This window comes from Triturus cristatus, chromosome 8, assembly GCF_964204655.1.
Source record: "Triturus cristatus chromosome 8, aTriCri1.1, whole genome shotgun sequence".
NCBI classification, from domain to species: Eukaryota; Metazoa; Chordata; class Amphibia; order Caudata; family Salamandridae; genus Triturus; species Triturus cristatus.
Genome location: NC_140591.1, coordinates 330778487 through 330805240, shown reverse-complemented (window position 1 = coordinate 330805240; position 26754 = coordinate 330778487).

The window sequence follows — 26754 nt, the reverse complement described above, 5'->3', positions numbered from 1 at the left end:
AAAAAAAGGACGCAAATTTGGCATGGATACCTTATGTGGTCAAAACGTTACAAGGGCCTAAGCGCGAACTACCCCAAATAGCCAAAAAAAGGCTTAGCGGGGGGGGGGGGGGGAGGCTTAGCAGCGAAGGGGTTAATAGTTTAGCCCCAGAGAGGTGGCGGTCCCTTGCCCGCACCAAGGGTACTTGATAAAGGCTACGAGATGGCCGAAACACATCACGGTTTACTAAGAAAATATACTGGAGTACGAAGAATTGGTGTGCCACATCTTTCTTCCCTCTGGCGGATTTGAAAACTTTGTGGATACTTTTGGCGGAGCTTGGCACTGGCAGAGTCAGCGAGCAGCTTTCTTGGGACTTTTCACGAACACACACAGACACACATATATAAATAAATATATACACACACACAATGGAACACAAGCGCACGCACGCACATTTGTCAAGAATTAGAAAAAAAGAAATAACCTACAGTGAGTAGTTTGAGAGCCTTTAGGCATGGTCATACAGTCTTTGTTGGACAACAGCAGCATCCATAAACTTTACGGTGCATGACGAGTGGTGTTATAGGATACATTGCTCAAATGCACGGTTTCATGGCCTCATGAAGTCTCCAGGCTGCATTAAAGGTTTAGAAGGTGCTTCCGCCTTGGAGCCATTCCTTCCGTTCACCAGAAGGAGTAGCGAGCTTTCGGCTCAATATCCAGCCATTAGGCAATTGCCTCCCCGAGCCATTCAGCATCAGCTCTTGTGGGTAAATAAACACGGAGGGCTGTAAAACAATTATCTCTTGGATAGGGAAAATGGATTTTATTAGTCGGAATTAGTGATAGGTTTCATTGCTTAGACACCGACGGGAGATATCAGAGTCCAACAACTGGCTGCATTTTTTTTAAACAAGAATTCAGACTTGGAAGCTCATATGGACTTGTCATTTTGGCCCAAATTATGAATACAAAACTTCACTGATTGCAGTCCTACATAACGTTGGAGGGGTCTCTTAGAACTTGGTTGAGAGGAAAAAATGTCTGGTAAGTGGGTTACCAGATAGATTTAGCATTTGCCCTCACTGTGAAACTGCAGGTATTACCATAAAATTTAATGGCAATTGTCTAGGACGTTTTTCAGTGCTAAACATTAGCGTCACGGGTGCTCTGCAGCACTTACAGGCACATGCATCATGAAAAGCATGTGCGAGTCCTAAATTGCGAATATTAAGCAATCGCAATTAAGGACTCTCAAAAGCCTATGCATGTAGGAATCTCTATTAAAATAGCGATTCCTTAACATTACTTAATTGCGACTCGCAAATTGCGAGTCGCAATTAAGAAATGGCTTCCCATTAATTTCTATGGGCCTACAGGCCCATAGGAATGAATGGGAAATTGCATGCACAATTTACTGCGCATGCAGTTTCAAGGGTGCAAAGGTGTCAAAATGACACACTGTTGCACCCCTGAAATTGTGATGTGCACCCATTTTGCGCACACACATGACCCAAGGGCATGTGTGTGTGTAACCTGAAACCTTGAAAAATGCACTTCAGTGCAATTTCAGAGTTTTTGCAAAATACAGCCCAGAGTAATTTCTCTGAATTTTGCGGGCCCAAGTAGCAAATTCGCTATTTCTAACTGCTTCTAGCATTGCATTTAAGGAATAGCAAATTGCGATGCAATCTCAAAGAATTGTTTTTTCTTAAATTGCGAGTGCCTAACACTTTAATGCATCGCAAAAGACCTTTTTGTGGGCACAAACGGCCGATTTTTGCGAATCGCACCGTTTGTGCTCGCAAAAACCTTTGATGCATGTGCCCCTTACACTTTTACCTTTCAGGTATTACTTACATGCTGAAAAGTGTGGGAAATTCATTTACAAATGTTCACGAATACCCCACCAAGTTATGCTTGATTGGGGTTCGATTGAAGCATTACACAATTTCAGTGACTATTCCTCTGACAGACCCATGTGAATACCCACAAATGTAATATATGCTCAGGCTCTGATAAGGAACCAGTTCAGTAAATATGGCGGTAATGGCTGGGCCAGTAATACCATTTTCGACAGCCATTATAGCCGCATTTAGACGCGTGCTATGTAATTTAGAGACTGATCAGTTAAAGTATTGTTTCTGCCCATTAGTATTGCATCTGTTTCTGCTCATTATTATTGCATCTGTTTGCCAGCGATAAAAATATTGCTACAGATATAAATCAAATAGTACCACATGGTGAAATGTTAATATTGTACGCCATGCAGTGCTACCATTTCAATTACCAGAGATGTAAAAGTATAAAGCAGAAATAAATTCCTGTGAACCGAATACAGGCTAATTTATAGCTCTGCACATTTACTAGTAGGATAATAAATATGCAATGGCAAAGCAAATGCATTCCACATTTTAAAATTCGAAGGCTAAGCTATTGGCTTTGCCAGTGGTAATGTCTAGAGTATAGTGAAAAATATTTTTTTTAAATCAAAATTGCACACGGTGTGCCACATAAGCGACCATCTTGATGATTTATGTTTGTGAGATGGTCACTAGTGCACATGCATCAGCGGCCAACTTAGAATGCATTTTCCAGAAGAAAAAGCATTTTAAGATGGTTGCCAGTGCATGCACATGTGGGTTCATACAAGAAGATACAAAAGAAAGAAATGTTTTAGATGGAATGTTTTTGCATAAAGGCGAACTGTTGCTTCCCACACTAACACTTAAAAAAATCCATGTATTGGTATCATTTGACATTTTGGTGAAAGTAAAACTCTTGGGGGCCGATTCACAGAACTAACTTAAGACAAAATCCTAATCTTACTACTTTTGGTACTCACAGAAGTTGGGATTTTGTCTTAAATTAGTCTTAAGACAAACTTAAGACAGACTTAAGACAGACTTAAGACAAACTTAAGACAAACTTAAGACAGACTTAAGACAGACTTAAGACAGACTTAAGACAAATTTAAGACAAAATCCTAACTTAAGTCTGTCTTAAGTCTGTCTTAAGTCTGTCTTAAGTTTGTCTTAAATCTGTCTTAAGTTTGTCTTAAGTCTGTCTTAAGTTTGTCTTAAGACTAACTTAAGACAACATCCTAACTTCTGTGAATACCAAAAGTAGTAAGTTTAGGATTTTGTCTTAAGTTAGTTCTGTGAATCGGGCCCTTGGCTTGTAAAGGCACATTTTGTTGGATTGGTTAAGGAAAGATGTGAAATCACGCTTTAGACAACGCACCATCTGTGCTAAAAAAAACCTTCTCATACAAATCATTCAGCATTTTAGATCCCGTTGTCCACTCCAGACAAACCCTGGAAAACAGATTTCAATGGAGTTTATTACAGACTTACCTCCATCCAAGAAATATGCTGCAATTTTGATTGTAATAGATTTTATTCACAAAATACTCAAATGTCATTCCCTTATACAAAATACCCACTGCTCATCATTTGCCCATGATTTTTTTTTAAAAGACATTGTCACAATAGTTGATAACTACAGGGGCTTTCAGGCCATTTCAAATTTTCTGAAGCACGTTAATACACCATTTGGGGAAAGTAAGCTCCAAGTCTATCAGTCACCACATGCAGACAGATGGTCAGAGGGTGAGAACAGTATTTGCAATTTTGAACTTTAAATCAAAAAGAGCAATGGGAGATCTGGTTGCCATTAGCTGAACTGGCATATAATAACTCTCTGCATTCACCTTTCAGCCATTTACAATTTTGCTGTTTTTTGGGTTAAACCCACAGTTGTTTCCACACATTTTTTCCCACAAACCTCTGTTAATTCAGTTATAGCATTACTTTCAGCAATCTCTTCAGTACAGGCTTGTACCTTCCTACATTTACAAAGGCCAAGGCAGAATAAAAATGTTTTTAATATATTAACATCGTTGAAGTGAATCTAAATACTACAAGCATTGTCATAGCCAATAGGTCTCGCCTTTGGGACCTTATAAGTGTTTAGCCATGCAACAGTTGCATAACTAAATCCTTATAAGGTCCCAAAAGCGAGACCTATTCGCTATGCAAAGTGGCCACGAAAGTGATCGAGATCAAACATCAAAGCGAAAGTGAAAGTAATCGCGGTAAAGCACGGCGTGCGCGCTCGCGCACATGCACTGTAGCTCTAGGCTGGCCTAGTAGCACTTTTTGGAGCCCTCTCAATAAGTCTCGCCAGACCAGCGCATGCGCTGGGTCAGGCGAGACCTAAAAATGGAGATTTAGTCTGGCTTTCCCTACATTTCGAGTCAATACCCAGCTTCAGTGCTTAATTTGAGCCTGTGGTTTCCGGTGCTCGGCACCAGCACTTAATTGGCAACACTGACACGTATGACAGTCTATTTCATGGTGGCGCTGTTTGTCCAATATAGAGACGAGCACAACAGTTGGTTATTAATTCAATACACCTTAAAAATGGCTATGACCTGCCTTCAAAGCCATTCTTATAGCTCTGGGGGCCTGGAATAGTCTGAGTTGTGACACTTGTAGGATTTCATGGTTAGTAGTTGTGTTTGTTATGTCATAGGTAGCGCTGGCAGGAGCAGTAGGCTGGTCCAAGCAGAAGTGGCCTCCTTACGATGCCCCAGGAACTTATTTTTTCACAAATTAAGATCTGCCTAGCTTTCATTCCCAAGTTCACACTATCATTTGTAGGTCCATTTCCAATAACTAGTCTGTTTGGGCAGGGAGCAGTGGCTCTAACGCTTGCTAAGGGGTGGCTAGTGCATCCGGCCTTTCATGTATCTAGGGTTAATCTGCATTCTCCAAGCCAGCCGTTACCTCTCCTCCACTTGTAAGAGATGGGTCTACAGAATTTTAAGTGGAAGCCAAAATAGAATCGACAAACAAGAGGACAATTGGAGTATTTGTTGCCATGGAAGGGATATGGACCTGTGGGACCTCCTTGGGATCTGGCTTCATTAGCCCATGCCCCCAGATTAGTGGCGCCTTTCCATAAAAGAGAAGCCAGTAACAAGGTTTGGGACCCAAGTGGGTGAGGTACTATCAGGAATCAGCAGGGAATGAAGGGTTTGTGACCTGTTATCGGAAGGTTATGCAGACATTCTCCTTTAAGACAGCAGACTAACCTTTGGAGGCTGATGTGCCATGACATAAAGTCACTAAGGTTGCTTTGCATCTCCTCTTGCAGTAGAGTTTGTTCATTGTCTCATCTCTCATCTTTGTTACTTTCCTCCTGTTGGGTTCCATTGTTCTTTCCATAGTTTGTCTCTTGTACTTTGATCTAGCTCTGTTACACTACTGTGTTCCCTTTCCTTGCAGTGTTTATTTGGCTTGCTTACCCACTCTTACCAGCTTCCTCTAGTTTGACTTAGCTACATCGTGGCACACCATTTTGAAGCCAAGACCGACCCTAACCACAGTGTATTGGTCGATAAAATCGATGTACACATAACATGAGAAGAGAGACTCAATAGCTGTGTCCTGTCCACACACAGATGGCTGCACCTCCCCCCCCTTTAGTGAGTCTGGATCCAGAGCAGGAAGAGAGGACCTCTGCACCTCAAAAACTTCTTTGCAGTCTCCCCTATATCAAAGGGCCAACTGGGTATAAATACTGGGCCTCTGAACCCACCACTTCATTACACTTTTGGACCGGTGAAGACTGCCAGGAAGAAGATGCTGAAGGACTACTACTCTGCTGGTGCTGCTTTGCTGGACTCTTGCCTTGCTGTTCTGCCTGCATTTCTGCTGTTCCCCTGCCTGGGTGAGAAGGACTGGACCTGCATCACTTGAAGCCAGAGTGATTCCAAGGGCTTGCCTCCTAATTTAAGTATCAGGACATAAAAGACTTCCAAGTGCTTAATTTGAGCCTGTGGTTTCCGGTGCTCGGCACCAGCACTTAACTGTCAACACTGACACGTATGACAGTCTATTTCATGGTGGCGCTGTTTGTCTAATATAGAGACGAGCACAGCAACAGTTGGTTATTAATTCAATACACCTTAAAAATGGCTATTACCTGCCTTCAAATCCATTCTTATAGCTCTGGGGGCCTGGAATAGTCTGAGTTGTCACACTTGTAGGATTTCATGGTTAGTAGTTGTGTTTGTTCTGTCATAGGTAGCGCTGGCAGGAGCAGTAGGCTGGTGCAAGCAGAAGTGGCCTCCTTACGATGCCCCAGGAACTTATTTTTTCACAAATTAAGATCTGCCTAGCTTTCATTCCCAAGTTCACACTATCATTTGTAGGTCCATTTCCAATAACTAGTCTGTTTGGGCAGGGAGCAGTGGCTCTAACGCTTGCTAAGGGGTGGCTAGTGCATCCGGCCTTTCATGTATCTAGGGTTAATCTGCATTCTCCAGGCCAGCCGTTACCTCTCCTCCACTTGTAAGAGATGGGTCTACAGAATTTTAAGTGGAAGCCAAAATCGAATCGACAAACAAGAGGACAATTGAAGTATTTGTTGCCATGGAAGGGATATGGACCTGTGGGACCTCCTTGGGATCTGGCTTCATTAGCCCATGCCCCCAGATTAGTGGCGCCTTTCCATAAAAGAGAAGCCAGTAACAAGGTTTGGGACCCTAGTGGGTGAGGTACTATCAGGAATCAGCAGGGAATGAAGGGTTTGTGACCTGTTATCGGAAGGTTATGCAGACATTCTCCTTTAAGACAGCAGACTAACCTTTGGAGGCTGATGTGCCATGACATAAAGTCACTAAGGTTGCTTTGCATCTCCTCTTGCAGTAGAGTTTGTTCATTGTCTCATCTCTCATCTTTGTTACTTTCCTCCTGTTGGGTTCCATTGTTATTTCCATAGTTTGTCTCTTGTACTTTGATCTAGCTCTGTTACACTACTGTGTTCCCTTTCCTTGCAGTGTTTATTTGGCTTGCTTACCCACTCTTACCAGCTTCCTCTAGTTTGACTTAGCTACATCGTGGCACACCATTTTGAAGCCAAGACCGACCCTAACCACAGTGTATTGGTCGATAAAATCGATGTACACATAACATGAGAAGAGAGACTCAATAGCTGTGTCCTGTCCACACACAGATGGCTGCACCTCCCCCCCCCCTTTAGTGAGTCTGGAGCCAGAGCAGGAAGAGAGGACCTCTGCACTTCAAAAACTTCTTTGCAGTCTCCCCTATTTCAAAGGCCCAACTGGGTATAAATACTGGGCCTCTGAACCCACCACTTCATTACACTTTTGGACCGGTGAAGACTGCCAGGAAGAAGATGCTGAAGGACTACTACTCTGCTGGTGCTGCTTTGCTGGACTCTTGCCTTGCTGTTCTGCCTGCATTTTTGCTGTTCCCCTGCCTGGGTGAGAAGGACTGGACCTGCATCACTTGAACCCAGAGTGATTCCAAGGGCTTGCCTCCTAATTTAAGTATCAGGACATAAAAGACTTCCAACTTACCGGCATCTGCACCTGGACTCTGCCAGCTGTGAGTCTGCCTTTCCAAGTGATGCCACTCCAAGTCTGAACCCTTGGAGGTGAGGCCTAAGGTGCTTCTTCAGCCAACTCATGCATCTACATTGGAACCAGAGCATCTTCGCCATTGTGGGGATCCGAACTAACGCATCTTCGCCTTTGCATGGATTGGAACGAGTGTATCCTCGTCATTGTTTGGAGTGAAACTGGTGCATTGCCTTCGGAACCAGAGCATCGCCATCAAAGTCGATACATCCTCTAATACAAGAGCACAACCGATGCATTTCATTCGAGACCAGGGCATTGCTGTAGGAAGCTGGCCCCACCGTTATAGAAATCCCTATATATCGAACTATTTATCCTGACCCCGTAGTATGTGCTGGGTGGAGAGTGGTGTGCGATGCCAAGCGGTGTCCGTTGGTGCCCCTACTGAAGAAAGCTGAGCCTTGAGGACCTGGCTGCCGACAGGGGCCCTTGACAAAACTCGCCGCCATGGGCTGGAGTGATGCTGAGGCCCGACTTAGGAAGGGGAGCCTGCAGTGATCCTGTGACGCCGCCCGGGCAAGAGAAGGTGTATCCGAGGCAAGACATGCTCCGGTACCCTTGCAGTGGTGGCGCTGATGTGGAGTGGATGCCCAGGGCTGTTGCGGACCAATCTCCATGAGCTTGGAATGTGGCCATCGCCCGCTATGAAACCGGGTCTGCGGTGGTGAAAAGAACTGCGTAGAACACAACGGACCCCTGTGGTGGCAGGCAAGTGCAAATGGGAAGATTTGCAGGGCCGTAAATAAATAAGCAGAGAACATATACAGAGAGCACTTCTTGGCTTCCCCCCGTGATGGGAGACTTGAAATTAGAACTGCGAGGGGGAAAATATTTGCAGTACCAGACTGGATTAGAGAACGGGGTCTAAGTATGCCCAAGCTAGACCTAAAGTGTCAGCGCCGGGCAGCGAGGAGAGCCAGCGGCAGGCCCTGGTGGTGAAAGGAGAATCAACACTACAAGATGTGGTGACAGCGATACAGGGGGTGCACAAGACTCTGGAAAGCAAGATAAATACAATCACGATGGAGGGCACCCAGATGTGTGCAGAACTGTGTAAAATGGGGGCTCGAGTGAAGGTGGCCAAATAAACGATTGCGACACAACAACTGGAAACAAAGACACTAAACGCAAAAGTGAAAGAATTGCGAGAAACCTCCGACGTGCTGGAGGCTAAAATAGAAGACTTTGAAGGACGCTCCAGTTGTAATAATATACGCATTCTGAGACTACCGGAACAAGCAGAGGGTCCATCAACGTATCTCTTTGTTGAGGACATTGTGCTTAAACAGATGCCACCCTGTGGTCTCGCCAACTATTTTTTGTAGCGATAGCACATCGAGTACCAGGAGGACCACCAAAGCCGGGGGCCCCCCCACGTCCAATTGTTGCACGGATCTTTAATTATAGAGACAGAGTGTCATCCTACAATCGGTCCGATTTCACCCTCTGAGTCCACAAGCTAAGATGCTCCTTCTTAAAGGTAAAAAAGTGATGCGAGACCGAGGTTTGGAGTACAAAATGATTTTTCGCGCAAAACTCTGAGTGGAATCGGAAGGCAGGACTTGGTTTTTTGATTCTCGAGAGGAAGCCTGGGACTGGTTGGATGGATGGAGCCTGGTTAAAGAGAAACCATCGCGAACTCGGAATACTCAAAAAGCTAAAACCATACCCACACAGAGTCAAGACAAAAGGATGGACCTAAAGCAGTAGAATCAGACACAGAGGTACCCTAGATCAGATAATGGGACTGATTCTATTTACAGACTGATGTTGGACCTGGAACACCACACTTGCTCTCTCTCATCCCCCTACCCCTGAAGGAGTGAGAAAAATAGGTGGCCCCTATTGACCCACCTGGTACATGCCGATACTACTGTTTCTTTCTTTTTTGTAATAAAGGGGATGTTCTTGAATGGCTCCAAAGGGGATGACCCCTTAATGAGTCTTCACCACTTCACCAATAGGTAACTTGGGAGGGTTTTACAGGCACTCTGCAAAGTTGGGGGGCTGGGCAGTTCTACGTCCGCTATGCAGGAAGGCAGAGAGAGGGGGATGGGTTATTGTTGTTTTTTTTGCATATTTTTTTAGTAGGTTACACTTCCATTACAGCAATAATGGCCTTTACCATATAACATATTCTGTACCAGTGTCTAAATTGTCCTGGATATTCCCTGACAAGATATTAGAAACAGATAGATCCCGCACAGCTGCTACATGAGATAAATCACTGCTGACTCAGCGGCTTCAGTACAAAGCACACAGGTTTGGGAGTTCACTCCAGAACCATGTAGCTGAATCCTGCACCAGAATGTAGACTTAAAATCCTTTCATGGAACATTAATGGGCTAAGAGATGGAATAAAACTAAGGCTGGTTATACAATACCTGAAGCAGCATATTTCAGATGTGGTGCTCCTTCAGGAGACCCATCTTCAAGGTACTTCTTTCTGCGTCCTGAATAGATGTGGTTATAAGCTAGCAGCACATGCAGGATACACAAGGGGCTCTCGGGGGTAGGTATCTTGGTCCAGGAAATCCTTCCATTTCATTATACATCAAGTCGCCATGACCCGCAAGGTTGTTTCGTGGCCCTCCCAGGAACATGGGAAGGGCGTCTTTTTAACTTTGTCTCACTATATGTCCCCCCAGACTACACAATATAGCCATCCCAGATTTGAGTATGTTTATCCTCAATCTCCCTAAAGGTGAACTCGTAATAAGTGGTGACTGTAATGCAATAGGGAGGTGGACCGCTGGCCTGAACTGGGGACTGAAGCAGCCGGGAGGTCACTGACAAACTTTCTCTTGGGAATGTGGTTGGTCGACATATGGCAGACACTAAATCCCATGACCCGCCAATATACATTTCTCTCGGGTGCACATGGGTCCATCTCCCGGATAGGTGGACCCTGGATAGGTGGACATATTTGCCCCGGAAAACCTTCTTCCGGCCTTTCATGGTGTCCTCCTCTTAGCGAGAGGTATTTCGGACCACTCCCCCATCCTAGCAACTTTTAGTCGACAGCGAAGGCAACCTGGGTATGTACCCGCTCTGAACCCATGGTACCTCAAACTCCTACATGTTAAGGAGGCCATTCAAAAGACAGTTGACAATTTCTTTTAAGAAAATGAGGGATCGGAGGAACAAGTAAGGATCCTCTGCGAGGCGTTTAAGGGGATCATAAGGTGGCAGGGTATCTCCCTTATCGCAAAGAAGCAAAGTTAAACTCACTGGAGCAGGAAATTCAAGCCCTAGAAACTACTCCCTCCACTGAGTCACAGGAAGATGCCCAACACTGCTTAAAACTTAAGCGGAAAGAATATAAAATGGTAGTGGAGGAAGCAGCTAAAGTGAGCTATAGAGCAACACACTATCGCTTATGCGAAACAGGAGCTAAAGCGAGTAAACTCTTGGCATGGTTAGATAGAAGAGAAATTGCAACTCAATGGGTATCTTAAATAGTGACAGAGGCGGGAGAGAGAGTAAGAGATAGGCAAAGTATTGCAGTAGAGTTCACAACATATTACACCTAACTATATGCTTCCTTCACAGAGGCCTCACCGGAAGCAACATATGACTTCCTATGTGGATTCACCATGCCCAGGTTAGCGGCTACCAAAAGAGACCCCTTAGATCAGGATCTTGCAGACAGTGAAATTTCCCAGGCTATTCAAGCATTAAAAGAGGGCAAAGCGATGGGCCCTAATGGCTTCCCCATTGAAATGTATAAGCTCAATAAAAACAAGATCACCGCATAACTTAAAAAGGTGTTTCAGGAAAGTAGAAAAAATGGGATACTACCGCTTGATCAGGGATTAGCCAAAATGTTGGTCATTCATAAACTAGGTAAACTGTCTGAGCTCTGTTCTTCATATAGACCAATTTCACTACTCAATGCGGAAGTTAAAATCCTAGTCAAACTCTTAGCTATCAGACTGTCCCCACTCATGCAGACCGTAATACATCCCGACCAATCAGGCTTCATCCCAAGTAGGAGCACATCGCTGAATCTACGGCAACTGTTTGGAGTTTTAGGCCCAGCAGAAACGCTCCAGGAAGAGACGGTGATAGTTTCCTTAGATGCCCGAATGGCTTTCGATACAATTAAATTTGCAGTTTTGGAAAAAACATGGTTTTCGGGCAAAGTTTCTCTCCTGGGTTAATTTGCTATATAAGAAGCCCCTAGCTTGAATAGCAGTCAGTGGGGAGTTGCCACCCCCTTTCTAATTGTGGAGGGACACGAGACAGGGCTGCCCCTTCTCCCCGTTAATTGTGTTAGAACTTTTAGCCGTATGGATAAGGGGGGATCCCTTAATTGGAGGACTTAAGTGGACGGAAGAGTGGGAAGATAGGATCTCCCTTTACGGCGATGATATTTTACCCTATGTAGCGAATCCATACAACACGCTTCATAGAATATTATATATTTTTTATCTTTACTGCCGGTACTTTGTGTACACGATAAACTGGGACAAGTCCTTAATTTACATACTCACTGGGACAGAAGTGCGATTGCCACAACAGTGAGAGGCTAAGATGGTCACAGAAGGATTCCACTATCTAGGACTGTACATAATTAGGGACCCACAAACCTTCCATGAACATAATTTGGACCCCTGTGCAAAGATTGAGAAACTATATCCAACAGTGGCGAGCCCTGCCCCTGTCCATACTGGGGAAAGCTGCATTACTCAAGATGATAGCATTGCCGAGATTTCTTTTTTGCATTACAAAAGACTCCATTCCTGGTACCCCTGACATACTTTAAGGATGGAGAGTCCCTTACTCAATTGCTATTATGGGATGGAGGAGACCCAGAATATCATTAATAAAGGTGTAACTGGAACTGGTATGATGGTGATATTTCACTCCCGGCCATACAACAATAATATTAAGCGACCCAATTAATAGTGATAAATCACCAGGTCCGTTTTCCCCAATATGACCCAGCCTATAGAATGGATCCTGTAACTAACAACCGGGAGTTATCTCAGAGCACTCTTTACTTAGAGAGTAGTGGTAGTACACGTTTCATCCCGACAGCGACAACGCTTTGTCTTTGGCAGGCTACTATGATGGCGTGGAGCTGGAGAGGTAAGACCACCCAGGTGACCTCCCTATGGGAAACCGCACAGCTGGGTACATTGGCAAACTATCATGGTTTCAAAAAATGGGACATGATAGATATCTCCCAAGTTAAAGACCTCTGGGCCAATGGAGCAGTGAAGTCCTTTGGGGATCTTAGGAAAGAATATAAATTGGCTCCCACAGAACTGTACCGATATCATCAAACATGCCTTGGGGAAGGTAATACTAAGAGGGGCAGAGTTTCCAGTCAACGACACTGGAAGATATATAACTCGATGGCTTTATGCATAAGAGTGGCATCTGCTTAACTTACCGTAAAATAATAAACAACTCCCCAGATCCACTGCTCCCTCTGGGAAAAGAAGGGGGCTGATTTGGGGCAACTGGATGAGGACGAGTGGCTGGAGGCACTGTCATCTCCCAGGGAAGTGGCAATATGTGCTCAGTTCCGATTGGTGCAATTAGAAGTCCTTATCCAAATTTATTATTCCTCCACAATCCTAGTTAAAATGGGAAGGACCGAATCACCGGAGTGCCCGAGAGGGTGTGGGTTGTATGGAACCTTTTTTCAGCAAATGTGAGAATGTCCAGTACTCCAACCTTATTGGACTGCAGTAGCAACATATATGGGACAGGTGTGTGAAACTAACATGCCAAAGCTGTGCCTACTAAATATATGAGACACAACTGACCTCTCAACAGCTGATAAACTGTGGGTTATGCTTAGATTTATTATAGCCAATCGCAATATAGTATGATTGTGGAGAAGTCCCACAGTTCCGGGATTAAGGGAGTGGGAAAATGACATGGATTGGTGCATGCAGATGGCGAAAATATTATATGAAGAGAGGGGATGCCCACAGAAATGGACAAAGGTGTGGGACAAGTGAAATGAAAATAGGGGAATGCTGTGTACGCCTGTTAGGAGACAAGTCTTGAACGATGTGGAGATGTAGTTGTAAGGCTGTTGGGCCTGAGGGAGAACGACATAGAATGGAGATTACCTCCCGAGACTTTCTAATGGTACATGTAAAGTTGCATTGTTATAATGGTAATGCATGGCTGATTATTTTGATAAGAATAGTTTTATATAAATTTTAAGACCAAGAACTTCGTTCACAGGTAAGTACTTCTTTTGTTATGAATTTTTACAGTCGGAAAATAACTCATAGTTGTGTGCAATTATGCACAATAAAAGTCTATTGAGACAAATGTATAGAAAATCGTGCAGTTGGTTCTCGGGGTTCACCTTTGGGTTTTAGGAGAGTAGCAAGGACTGGTCCAATGTTCCACCAGCTGATCGTTGGGAGCATCCCGGAAGCGGCCGGGAGCAGGGTGCTGACGTGGTTGGTGGCAGGCGCTACGGAGAAGGGTGCCACCTCAAAATTGGCTGCACAAAGGAACTTACAGGTAAGTCCGAGGAACCCCAATGAGGGATTAGGTCACAAGGGCCTCAGGACCACAGGAGCACAGCTGATTCATCAGTACCCAGACCGGGTGGGCTGGGTGCAGAGCAGGTAGCTCAGCCAAGCTCTGTGCGTTAAGATGGTCTTCGCAGTCAGTGGCAAGCAGGTTGCAGGGAAGATTTATGGACAGCTGAGACACTCACAAAAGGGGTCTCAGGAGCAGTTGGAGTCTGGATTGGACTCTTCGTCTCTGTGTCGTTTGCAGGTCAGCTGGTACCTCGGTTATTGCTGCGATACGGCTCTGGTAGGTCGTGGTGTCCTCTCAATTGGTGAGGGGACAGATCTGACCCTCTGGAGCTGGTGTACCACTTCTGGTTTAGTTACTGCATCGGCAAAGCCGGGGAGCGGGAAGTCGCCAAGCCAGATTCTGCAGGTTCGGTGCCTGTGGTCTGCAGGAGAGAAGTTGCTCTACTCCAAGGGAGTTCTCCAGTGATTGTTGAAGGACTGGAGGTGCTCTGGGTTCTTGGGATATTGTTCACCCTGCCCTCGGGACTGTATGGCCTGCTGTAGGGGTGGCTTACCTGTACCTCATGCAGTGTCTGTGGGTACGGCTGACCCTACGGATCTGAAGAACTACCGGCCCATCTCTCTGCTCCCGTTCACCGCCAAAATCGCTCGAAGAGTCATAAATGCCCAGCTGACCACATTCATCAAAGAGCACTCCATCCTAGACGCCACCCAGTCTGGATTCCGCAGCAACCATAGCACAGCGATCGCCCTCCTTGCTGCCACTGACGACATCCACATGCTACTCAACCAGGGACACACCGCAGCCCCCATCCTACTCAACCTCTCCGCGGCCTTCAAAACCATCTCACAGCACACCCTCACAGCCAGACTGCACGACGCGAGAATACAAGGAACCGCCCTCAATTGGATCCCAGAGGATCAGACTCCACCCTTTCATCCCCGAACCCACAGAGATCAACTGCAGAGTACCACAGGGATTATAGCTCAGCCCCACCCTCTTCAACATCTATATGGACCCCCTTTGCTGCCATCGTCAGACAGCATGGGCTCAACTTAGTATCTTACGCCGATGACACCCAACTCATTTTCTCCCTTATGAAGAATCCCGAAGAAACCAGGCTCAGCTTCCAGGAAGGAATGAGGGACGTCGTGGCCTGGATGAAGGACAGCTGCCTGAAGCTCAACACTGAGAAAACAGAGGTCCTCATCCTGGGACCCTCCACCTCCGCCTTGGATGACACATGGTGGCACTCTGCCCTCGGGAGTCCTCCCACCCCGACAGACCACACTCGGAACTAAGGCATCATCCTTGACTCCTCTCTCACCATGACCTGCCAGATCAACTCCGTCACCTCCACCAGCTTCAACTGCCTCCGCATCCTCCAAAAAACCTTCAAATGGATCCCCCGAACACAGAAAAACTGTCACCCAAGCATTCATAACCAGCAGACTGGACTACAGAAACGCCGGCATCAACAGGACCCTTCTACACAAGCTCCAAACCATCCAGAATGCCGTGGCCAGACTCGTCCTCGGGACCCCACAACACGAACGCATGACGCAACACCTTTGAGACCTTCACTGGTGCCTGGTCGAGAAATGAATAACCTACAACCTTCTCACCCACACCCACAAATCCCTCCACAACATTGGACCCAAATACCTCAACAATCGAGTCTGTTTCCACGCACCCAAAAGAACTTTCCGATCCGCTGACCTCGCCAAAGCGGAGACCCACCGGATCCGCAGAAGCAGAGCAGGAGGAAGGGCCTTCTCCTACATCTCAGCCAAAACCTGGAACGAGCTCCCGGTCAGCATCAGACGCTCCCCTAACCTGCACATCTTCAGGAAGGACCTCAAGACCTTGCTCTTCGCCTGAGCCGGAGCTTCCTACACCCCCAGCGCCTTGAGAGCCTCACGGGTGAGTAGTGCGCTTTATAAACCCCTGATTGTTTGATATAGCACACAGGAATGTATGTCATGTCAACTCCTAATGTTGCTCTGCACCATGATACGCAGCCTGCACTGGCAGTTTGCATGATCTTGGTGAGGGGTCCCTAGGGTGGCACAATACATACGTCAGCCCTAGTGGACCATGTTCAGTGCCAATGCCCTACGTATCAGGGGTACCATTTACTAGGGACTTACAAGGGGGCTGAAGTTCTGCCAATTGTGGCAGACTTTTAGGCAAAGAACAGTGGTATTGGAGAAAACCGATTAGCAGGGACCCAGTACACCTCCATCAAAGTTGCATCAAAAACAAGGATAAAAGTGGGGGGGCTGCAACAAAAGTCTAGGTTCCCACAATCACCCTCAGAACCAAAGCATTGCCGACTTTGCATTGGGGAAACCAATGCATCACCCTAAGTTGCAGGACCAGAACTCACTCATCGCCTCTGCTACACCCCGCATCTTCCTCGACGTCGATGCAAACCAAGACCAAGGTTCTTTTCTTCAGCGGGCCCAAGGGGGTCCTCGTATCTGGCCTGCGCTCCTTTGCAGTCGGCCTGAACTTCTGACTTTGTCTCGGTCCAGTGTGACAAGATATTCCAAATATGCACATATAAGCTCTAATTTACAATTTATTCTTTAAAAATTCATATCTCAAGTTCTACGTATTGGATGTTTGCAGTTTTGGTCTTGTTTTATTTATAAAGTAATTCTCTATTTTTCTAACCTGGTGTGGAGTCCTTTTTTGGGGTGTTATTACTGTGTTACTGTTTGAAGTGTTGCACGAATACTTTACACGTTGCCTCTTAAGTTAAGCCCGACTGCTCTGCGCCAAGCTGCCAGAGGGTGAGCACAGGATAATTTAGGTTGTGGTGTCACTTCCTCTGGCTAGGATTTGGGTTCCTACTTAGACAGGGTGCATACTTCTGCCAACCAGAATCCAATTACTAAAAAGGAGCTAAAAGGGTTGGTGCTTGGTGGGTGTGCCATTGAGGAGGGTGGTCCTCCAATCTGAAATAGTAAGTATTGAGATGAAGATGTGAATGAGGATGTAATGTGCTATTGCATACAGCATTAGCACAATAGGAGACACACACAGGAGGGAGCAGCAATGCCTGTGCTCTGTTTGACAAATAAAAAGAAAGCACACATTTAAATTGGGAAAAAGACAGTCTTTGAAAGACAAATCAAGATAGGAAACGAGACATCTTGAATATAATGGGATGCAGAGCAGGACTCTTGATGTTCCGTAGTGTTAGGACGGAAAAGTCCTCTGCATGGTAACATATGTGCACCACTGCCCTGAGTGCCTACCTGTACTGATGTCTGGATCCCAAATGATGATTTTTGTTGTCATAGGCAAAAATGGATCATGTATGTGCACCATGACATATTTTTTTAAAAAACATTTTTAGTTTTATTTATTTGAGTTTTATATAGCGCTGGCTAGACCAGGAAGTATCAGAGCGCTTTACATAAGGAAACAGTATGTTACAAGTTACAAATCTTTCGCATTAGTTACATCATGATTAAGTAGTCAAGACAGGAGTTACTAGCGAGCAAGAAAATCAAGACCCAACAAAAGACCAAGGAGAGTTGGGAGACCACAGGAAGGAGACAGCAGCGGAGAAAGTGACAAGACATATGTCCGAAGTCCGGCTGGGTAGGTGACGGCCATAGAGGTGTGCAAGAGCCAATCTCCCCTATAGCTGTCGGAGCAGCTCCACCGGGAATCGGCCATGTGATTCGTGCTCAGCTGGCTTAGTTGTAAGATCAGTTACCAGCGAACAAGAAAATCAAGACCCAAAAAGGACCAAGGAGAGTTGGGAGACCACCGGAAGGAGACAGCAGCGGAGAAACTGACGAGACAAATGTCTGAAGTCCGGCTGGGTAGGTGACGGCCATAGCAGTGTGCCAGAGCCAATCTCCCCTATAGCTGTCGGAGCAGCTCCACTGGGAATCGGCCATGTGATTCGTGCTCAGTGTGAAGATCAGGAAGTGACCGAAGGTGACCGAAGGTCACTGAGTCCAGAGACGGGCGAGTGTAGAAGACGAGGGTGGCAGGATAGGAAAGGGAATGAGGATAGGCAGCCATTTTATAGTCAAGCAAGTTGAGTCAGATTGATCTCATGGGGGCCAACATGGGGTCAGGCAAGAGATTCTGCCTCTGGTGTTCCATTCGGCCGGTCCCCAGTCTCAGGTGGGCATCTGCATCTTTCCGTGGTTCTCAAAGCTGCAATGATTTCCTTAGTGTGACAGGGCACAAATGGAGCGCCCGCCGGGCAATAGGGGACGCCTCCCGCCGCTACTGTCGAGGGACTGGCTGGTGAGAGGGTCCGGAGTTATCCCGAGGCATTATGTCTGTCACAGGCGCCATTTTGAAGTCAGGCAGCGCTGATTCCAGTTTGAATCAGAGATCGGTGGTATATATACATTGCCCTGGCAATTCACACCCGTTTTTGTGCCTGCCGGTGCCCCCTTTAAAAGCACGCAGCAGCACTCGCAAACCCAAAAGGCATTCTGACAAACCCATAAGCACCCAACAGTGTCACAAATGAAGGTAGGGCCTTAGAGTCCTCATGCAGCATGATCTGATGGTAGGCCGATGACAAGTCCATTACGCTGAAAATGTGGGTACCACCTTACTTTGTCAGTGCTTCGTTGATGTTAGGCAAGGGTTGTCTGTCGACCCAAATGCAGTGATTAAGACTTCTCAAGTCCACACACATGCAAATCTTTGTGCCTTTGTCCTTTTGGGCCAAAAACATGGGTGCCAACCACTCTGAGGATTCAATCTCCTCTATGACACCCAAACGGAGCATTCTATTCACTTCCTCCTGTAGTGGCTTAACCATGAGGTTAGGGACCTTCCTGACCTTGTGTACGACAGGAGTTGCACTGTCTTTTAAGATTATCTTATGTCTGAAACCTCTAAGGAGCCCTAGATTTTCACTGAAAACCTCCGGGTACTTTTCTGTAATATCTTGATGATCATTGTGGGATGTCAGCAACATTACTTGGTTGGGAGCATTGGGATTGAGAATGATCCCTAGATCTCGTTGGTGACGCCAGCCTAAAAGATTGTCACCATGCTTAGCAAAGTAGATCTTGGCGACAGTCTCCCTGCTTTTGAACAAGATGGTTTGAATTGAAAATCCGACGAGCTCAATACTCTGCCCACCATAACCCACAGGGTTGATGTCAGGAGGTAAGAGTATCCTTGTACGAAGGTGTCGCATTCCAAAATTTGACACTAATTAAAGTGTAAGGCGAACCAGAATCTGCAAGTACAGGAACTAACACATTCCCAACAAGCATGTTGCATTTTGGCATGGAAAGACTGTCAGTGTCAACACCTTTAACATCGTGAATTACCCTGTCAAAGCTGTCAGTGATACAGTCGATGATTTGTTGTGACATTTCTTCATCATCAATCATGCTAACCTTTGTGTTCCTGCACATGCTGGCGTAATGCAGTTGGTACTTCTGGCAAAAAACAATTAGCATAGTTGGGTCCATGATTGAGACTTCCACATCTGGGGCATTTTGTCTAACCATCTCTGTAGAAGGACAAAAAAAATTTGGTTTGTCAGTTTTGCTGGTTCCTTTTTCAATTTTCACATTAGGCTTGGACACCGTGGCAATAGCCGCTTCTAAATAGGTATTATCTGATTCACCTCTAATAGAGTTGGTGCTGGTATCTGTGGTCACATTACTGTTACAGATTTCTTTAACCCAGTGGTAAATATGTTCCATAATTTTCCACAATGGTGATTGCCTCTTTGAGATTTGGATTCTTGGACAACAGCTTCGCCTGGATCTTTGGGTCATTCATGCCACGCACAAGTTGATCTTGGATAAGAGAGTCAGTTAACTGTTCAAATTCACGAGTCTGAGCAAGTGATATTAGTGCGTCAACATAGTTGCCAACTCTTTCACCCTTAGCATGGGTGCGCATGAAAAACTTGTGTCGTTCCATCACAACATTGAGTCGTGGCCCAAAGTGTGTTTGTAGAAGTAAAACACTCATTTTGTATGCATCATTGGGTTCACCTGCTTCTCTGCCTATTGGTATGGGATCTAGACTATCATAAATGTTTCTGCCTTCAATGCCAAGATTGTGGAGTAACACAACTTGTTTCCTTGCTGCTGAGAGTCTTTCACCACCAATGGCTATGAGGTAGGAGTCGAAAAGAGGTTTCCATTTTTTCCATGGCAAGATAGTTCGCCACGTTCAGATAAAAACTGAGGTGGCTGACTCAAACCACATGAGGTTGACAACCTAAAAGAATAAAACAACGTAACAAACCAACAAAATAGACTAATATAACAACCTAAAATATGAATTTAAAATAACAAGACAAAATAATAACTTAACTAAAATTCAGGTGCTTGCTTATTTCTTCTTAAAATTAGGACTGAAAAACAACATTGCCACTGCTGGTAGAGAGTAAAATGATGATAATAACATGAAATCACGACTTATCTCTCTGAACAGTCCTCCAGTTGAACAGCGTGGGGAAAACTGTCCTAATTCGGTAAAAAACGGTGTGGCATACAGCTTGCTCAGCCACACGCTGTTAAGGAAGTACTCGAAAACAGAAGATAAAGTCAATATCCAGCGCTGGTGAGCAAATGTGGAAGCGATCGTTATGCAATTGTTGCTCTAGTCTATCTGTGATGCCAGCAAAGCTGCTTAAACACGACCACGTCAGTACGTCGAACTCTGCCGATTCTGTTCCATCACAGAACTGGCCCAGAGGAGCACACGCGCCTTCAGTCACGCTTGGAATAATGCCGATAGCACAGAGGAGCACAGAGTGAGTGAGCTGCTATCCTTTGAATAACCGCTCGTGCGCCCAACTGTAAACAGGCAACCTCTCATCATTGCGATTTCACAATCACAGCAATTGGTCCAAATGTGATGTCCGATAATGCAAAAGGCCCCAAAAGTTCCCAAAATTCAGCATGGATATGCCAAACGAATAGCAGGCTAACTTTTTAAAAACAAATCGGAAATTGGCAGGGAGAACTTGGAAAACTCTTGGTGGGTGTAAGTTCTTCTTGTCGTCGCCAGTAATGAAACGAGGAAACTCCGTGAAACTTCAAGACAGGTTTAATGTACACCCACTGGATAATCCATGCCAGCAGCTGGATGCCACAGCTGACTCTCAACTACTGAGGTCCACGCGTTCCGATGCTGACATGGTTAGCATTCTTACAAGAGAACATTTCTGTTAAAGGGCAAGTTACAACAGTTTGCAACTCACATTTTCTGGCTTTCTATTTGCTGGCCTTATTTGCATTAGGCTGTCCAGCTTTAGGTTGTCCCTTCTGTTGCCTAAACATGGTTTACTGTATTCTTCCACTAACTTACTTTCAGCACAGAGATGGTGTATCTGCGATTGGTGTATGTGTGCCTGGGAAGGGTACAATACAGTGATAGTACAGTACTGAGCAGTGCATGCATGGTAAATGTATGTGCTGTATGTATATGTGTCCATGAGTGGTACTGTACCTGATGGATGTGGTGCTGTGCACTGCGTGCAAGACAAATGCATGTGCTGGGTATTTGTACAACTGCTAAGAAACAACAGAAATGCCAGTACTGATACTTATCTTTCTATGCGCTACTAATTGCGAGGTAGCATATTGAATGAAAACAACATGAACCTGTTGACCACTTTTTCCGTCAATTTAATCAATCAATTCTTGATTCTTTTTTTATATACACTATAAATTTTTGATTTTTTGTTTTTTCAAAACTTCAAACAAATATACAAAAATGTATGACTGCAAACATGTAAAAATTACATTCTCATTCGTACCATACTACAATCATTCTTGTCATTCCTTTCATATCTTCACTCGTTCACTAATCACACCAAACTGTACAGTCTCAGACAAACATACTCTCATCAATCAAAAACTACATTTAAATCATTCTAAAAAAGTTCTTTTTTTCTTAAAGACCATAGAATATATACTAAACAAAGTCGTCACTGTGTATAATATTTTTCAAAACAATGTCTAATTCTTATGGCCAAGAGACAAGGTCTACGCGTTTCGAACCCTTTCCAGTATCGGGGCTCTCATCAGGACCTGTAGCCTGAAAAACAAACAAAAAACTTTTTCAGTATACCTAAATACCTCTGATCTCTCTTTGCAACAAACAACCAGTAGTCTAAATTTCTTTACCTCAGTCGCATGAAGGGTAGATCAGCCGATCTATAACCCAGTGGTTGTCTGAGTCTGTAAAGACACAACCAAAAAGACAAGAGGGGAAAATCAGCTTCATCAAATGCTAAATCCTACTAAGGTCTCTCATTCGCTCAAATATCCTTCATTGCTTACATTATGGATGTCTTCTGAGGGATGGAACGTGTCTTTTATATATTTCAGTCGCTATTATGAAAAAGATTCAGTTTCTGGGATGGAAAATGCAGTCTTGCTTCCAACTGGTGTAAAAAGAATACAAAAGGAAAGTCTGGACTCGTTTCTAAGTTATACTGGGTTGAGTGATATTGCGTGAGCCTACTGACAGAGACAAGTACCTTAATACTGTGGATTTCGCTCCTCTTACTTTAGGCTGTCATCATACTCGCATTTGTTGCCAACTGAAAAAGATGCAAATACGGACCTCATTTTAATTCGAATGCTCTCCGGTTGAAAGTAAAACTTAACATATTTTAGAATGCAGGTTTTGATGTACATTAATTCTCTCGTCATTTCATGTTCTTTCCGGAAGTGACAAACGTCGCGGTGAGAACGTCTCATTACGTGCGTTTTTAAACGGTGCGTCATTGCCCCATATTTGGCCTCATGGGAATTGTAGTTCTTTGCGTCCCGTAACGACGAGTGAAACAAACACCGCAAAATTGGAGTTTTCCAGATTCGTATCTGAAAACCAATTCTCTCGTTCTTGTAAAGGGTCTAATCGTAAACGGTTACGTTTACATTCTCCTCATGTAGCATTTCTTCAATAGATCCAAAAAACTTTATTGTTCAGTATAGGTTGTGAACAATGCCGATTTCCATATATCCTGATCAACTTTTGAAATTACGGTCCACTTTAGATCTTTTATTAGATGCTTGTGAATTCGCCAATTATTAACCAGTGGTGCAGTTTGGACATTTTTATTAATCCGCGATTTATGTTGTGAAATCCTTATTCTTATTTCTTGGCTCGTTTTTCCTATGTACAATTGGTCACAGGGACAACGAATCCCATAAATCACATTTTTACTTTTGCAGTTGGTAAAGGATTCATGTTTCCAAAAGATGGAGTTATGGACAAACAATGATCCTTCTTCGGTGGACTCGCAGCAAATGCAAGTTCCACATTTATGGTGACCTTGTATTGGTGGAAGACAAACATAGTCTTGTACGGTATTTTGTTTGATTACTGGCATCGCTGCTCTTACAACTTGGTTTGCAATGCTGCGGTCTTTCTTGAACGCGAAAAGTGGATTCAGTTTTAACGAGTGGTCCAGATTTTTTTATCAAGTGCCAATTTTGAAGGATCACTTTCTTCAAGGAGTTTGAATTCGGACAGAATGTCGAGACACAAACTATCCTTTCCAAGGGAGATTTTTCTTTCTTTTCAAGTAGAGCTTCTCGTGGAGTCCACCAGGCTCTTTTCATGGTTCTTTTTAGCAATTTTTTGGGGTATCCTCTTTTCTTCAAATTGTCAAGCAGTTTTGTTGCATGTAACATATATTCATCTTTGTAGAAGCAGTTACGTCTCACTCTTAGAAACTGCCCATAGGGCAAGTTCTCTTTTAGATTTCTAGGATGATTACTTGTGAAATGTAATGCTTTATTGCGATCAGTTGGCTTTTTGAAGAGAGTGGTGACCATTCCATTTTCAGCTGGATATATCTCGACATCCAAGAAAGATATCTTTATCTTGGAGTGGTTCAGACTGAATTTTATATCTTCTGTCCGGTTGTTTAGCCAGTGATGGAAATTATTCAGATTTTCTTCAGTGCTGGTCCAAATCGTAAAAATGTCATCTATATAACGAGTCCATTTTCCAACATGTTGGTAAAATGGATTCTCGTTATAGATGAATTTCTCCTCGTATTTTGCCATGAAGAGTACTGCTAACTCAGGAGCGAAGGGACAACCCATTGCCACTCCTTTGATTTGGTAGTAAAAATCCCCATTAAAATTGAAGTAGTTTTTCTTTAGGGCAAAGCTTGCTAATTCCATGATGAACTCAGTAGGAACTCTTATAGGTCTGGGTCTACTTTCCAAATACGAATTGATGACTGCCAAGCCCTCATCCTGAGGTATTTGTGTATATAATGATACTACATCTAATGTGACTAGATGGTGTATGTCTTGTCCAAAACTCAGTGAATCCAATTTGTTGATAAAGTCAGTCGTGTCTCGTAGAAACGATGGGACCTCCTCGACAAATGGTTTTAAAAAATGGTCGACAAACTTTGAGATTGGTTCCAACAATGACTCACATCCAGAGACAATAGGTCTCCCGGGTGGCGCTGTTTCATTTTTATGTATCTTTGGAAGAACATAAAATAGGGGTGTCCTCGGGTTTTTATTCTGTAAGAACTCATATTCTTTTTTATTCAAAAATCCTTGTTGGAATCCGTTTTCAAGTATAGGAAACAATATGTTTTGTAGCTCCAAAGTTGGATCTTTGTTGATCTTTCTATAACAATTGCTGTCATCCAACTGTCTCGTAACTTCGCAGGTGTATTCTTTTATATCCCAAACAACTATCGCACCGCCTTTGTCGGCTTGTTTGATTATAATGGAATTATCTTTTTGAAGATTTGTTAGTGCTTCCATTTGAGATCTCGAGGTGTTAAATTTGACCCATCTTTTTTCTTTTCCATTTCTGTTATTGCTGATAGGATTGTTTTTTCGAAGATTACTACTTCTTTCGGAATTTTGTAGGTTGGAGGACAAAATGAAGACTTTTTCTTTAGACCTGTATTTTCAGTCATTTCTGTATATGGATTTTCTGCAAAAAAAGTTTTTAGCCTGATTTTTCTGCAGAATTCAATAGCTTCCATTTTGAGTCTCACAAAATCCGTATTTTTAGTGGGGACAAATGATAGCCCTTTTTCCAATACACTTAGCTCATCTTTAGTCAAGGTTTTTTTGAAAGATTATAAACTAGCGATGTCTCTAGTTTTTGTAGTTCTGTCGTCGGGTGGACATCTCCCATGGTTGAGTATTGAATCTGACCCTCCCTCGTTGTTTCTGTTGGCCTCTCCCTAAAAAAGGGGTTTGTTGTTGTTGTTGTTGGAATTTCCCTCTTCTATTAGTATTTCTGTAGCCTTTGTTTGTTTCTCCCTCACTGCCACTTGAGGATGATGATGTTTCCAAGAAGGTGATGACATTTTTTGAAGATCTCCCTTGATATTCAGGTAGGTATCTCCGTGAATCAACTCGTAGGTAAAAATCCTGCTGTAGATATGGATACACTTTTTCCAAGGAAAAATTTATTTTATCCTTTTCAAAATTTGTTCCCTTTTTGGTTTACCGTATAGTCTTTATACTCCGCTATTTCTTTTTCGACTTTATCTAATAGTGCTTTGGAATCTGTGATGATCTGATTTGTTTTTATTTCCGATTCTAATATTTCGATTTCCTCAAGTTGTTGTTTTGAAATTCGTTGTGCTGTTTCTACTGTTAGAACCATTAGATCTCTACTGCATTTTGTCTCAATTAGACTGTATCCTTTCTTATATAACGGGTCCACTGTGAAGATTACTGGGATGTTTTTGACTTGTAATCCTCCTGGGATGGTGCCTGCCTTTAAATGTTGGATCAAAAAATGGCCATGTAGATCCGTTCTTATTTGTTTTTTCTTTAGTCTTACAAGTTTATCGGACTCATTTTGATTTTTTGCTGACGCACTTAATGTTGCTGATGCAAAAAGAGGGGGGGCATCTAGTAGTTTTTTTATATGTTCTTCGCTATATGCAAAGGTGTCTCTTTCTGTCATACTTCCAGTCACACCTAAAAATAATAAATCGCTCTACAAATACAGCTTAAGAGTAAACTCAATTTGTCTGTTTTATTTCACCTGTGACCTAAACACAATCACAACCAACAACCTCGCAGAGAAATCTCTGCTAAATATAGCTACACCAAAACTGGGTTTGGGCTTAGATCAGTAAGGACAAGCCACCAATCAGATAAGAAACAACAGAAATGCCAGTACTGATACTTATCTTTCTATGCGCTACTAATTGCGAGGTAGCATATTGAATGAAAACAACATGAACCTGTTGACCACTTTTTCCGTCAATTTAATCAATCAATTCTTGATTCTTTTTTTATATACACTATACATTTTTGATTTTTGTTTTTTTCAAAACTTCAAACAAATATACAACAATGTATGACTGCAAACATGTAAAAATTACATTCTCATTCGTACCATACTACAATCATTCTTGTCATTCCTTTCATATCTTCACTCGTTCACTAATCACATATGAAGGATACAGTGCGGGCATGTTAAATGCACATGCAGGGTTTAGGTGTATCTTTGACGGGTATAATACATAAAGGCGGCCGCTTCATGCTGCTCCACTCGCGGCCACTTTGTGCCACTCTACTCTGTGCCGTGTGGCTCTACTCTGTGCCATGCCACTCTATGCCACTCTACTCTGTCCTGTGCTGCTCTACTCTGTGCTGTGCTGCTCTACTCTATGCCGTGCCTCTCCACTTCATGCTGCTCCACTAGCAGCCACTCTATGCTGCTCGACTCGTGGCTACTCCATGCTGCTCCACTCGCGGCCACTCTGTGCCGCTCCACTCGTGCCAGTCCATGCTGCTCTGTGACGCTCTAATTTGTGCTGCTCT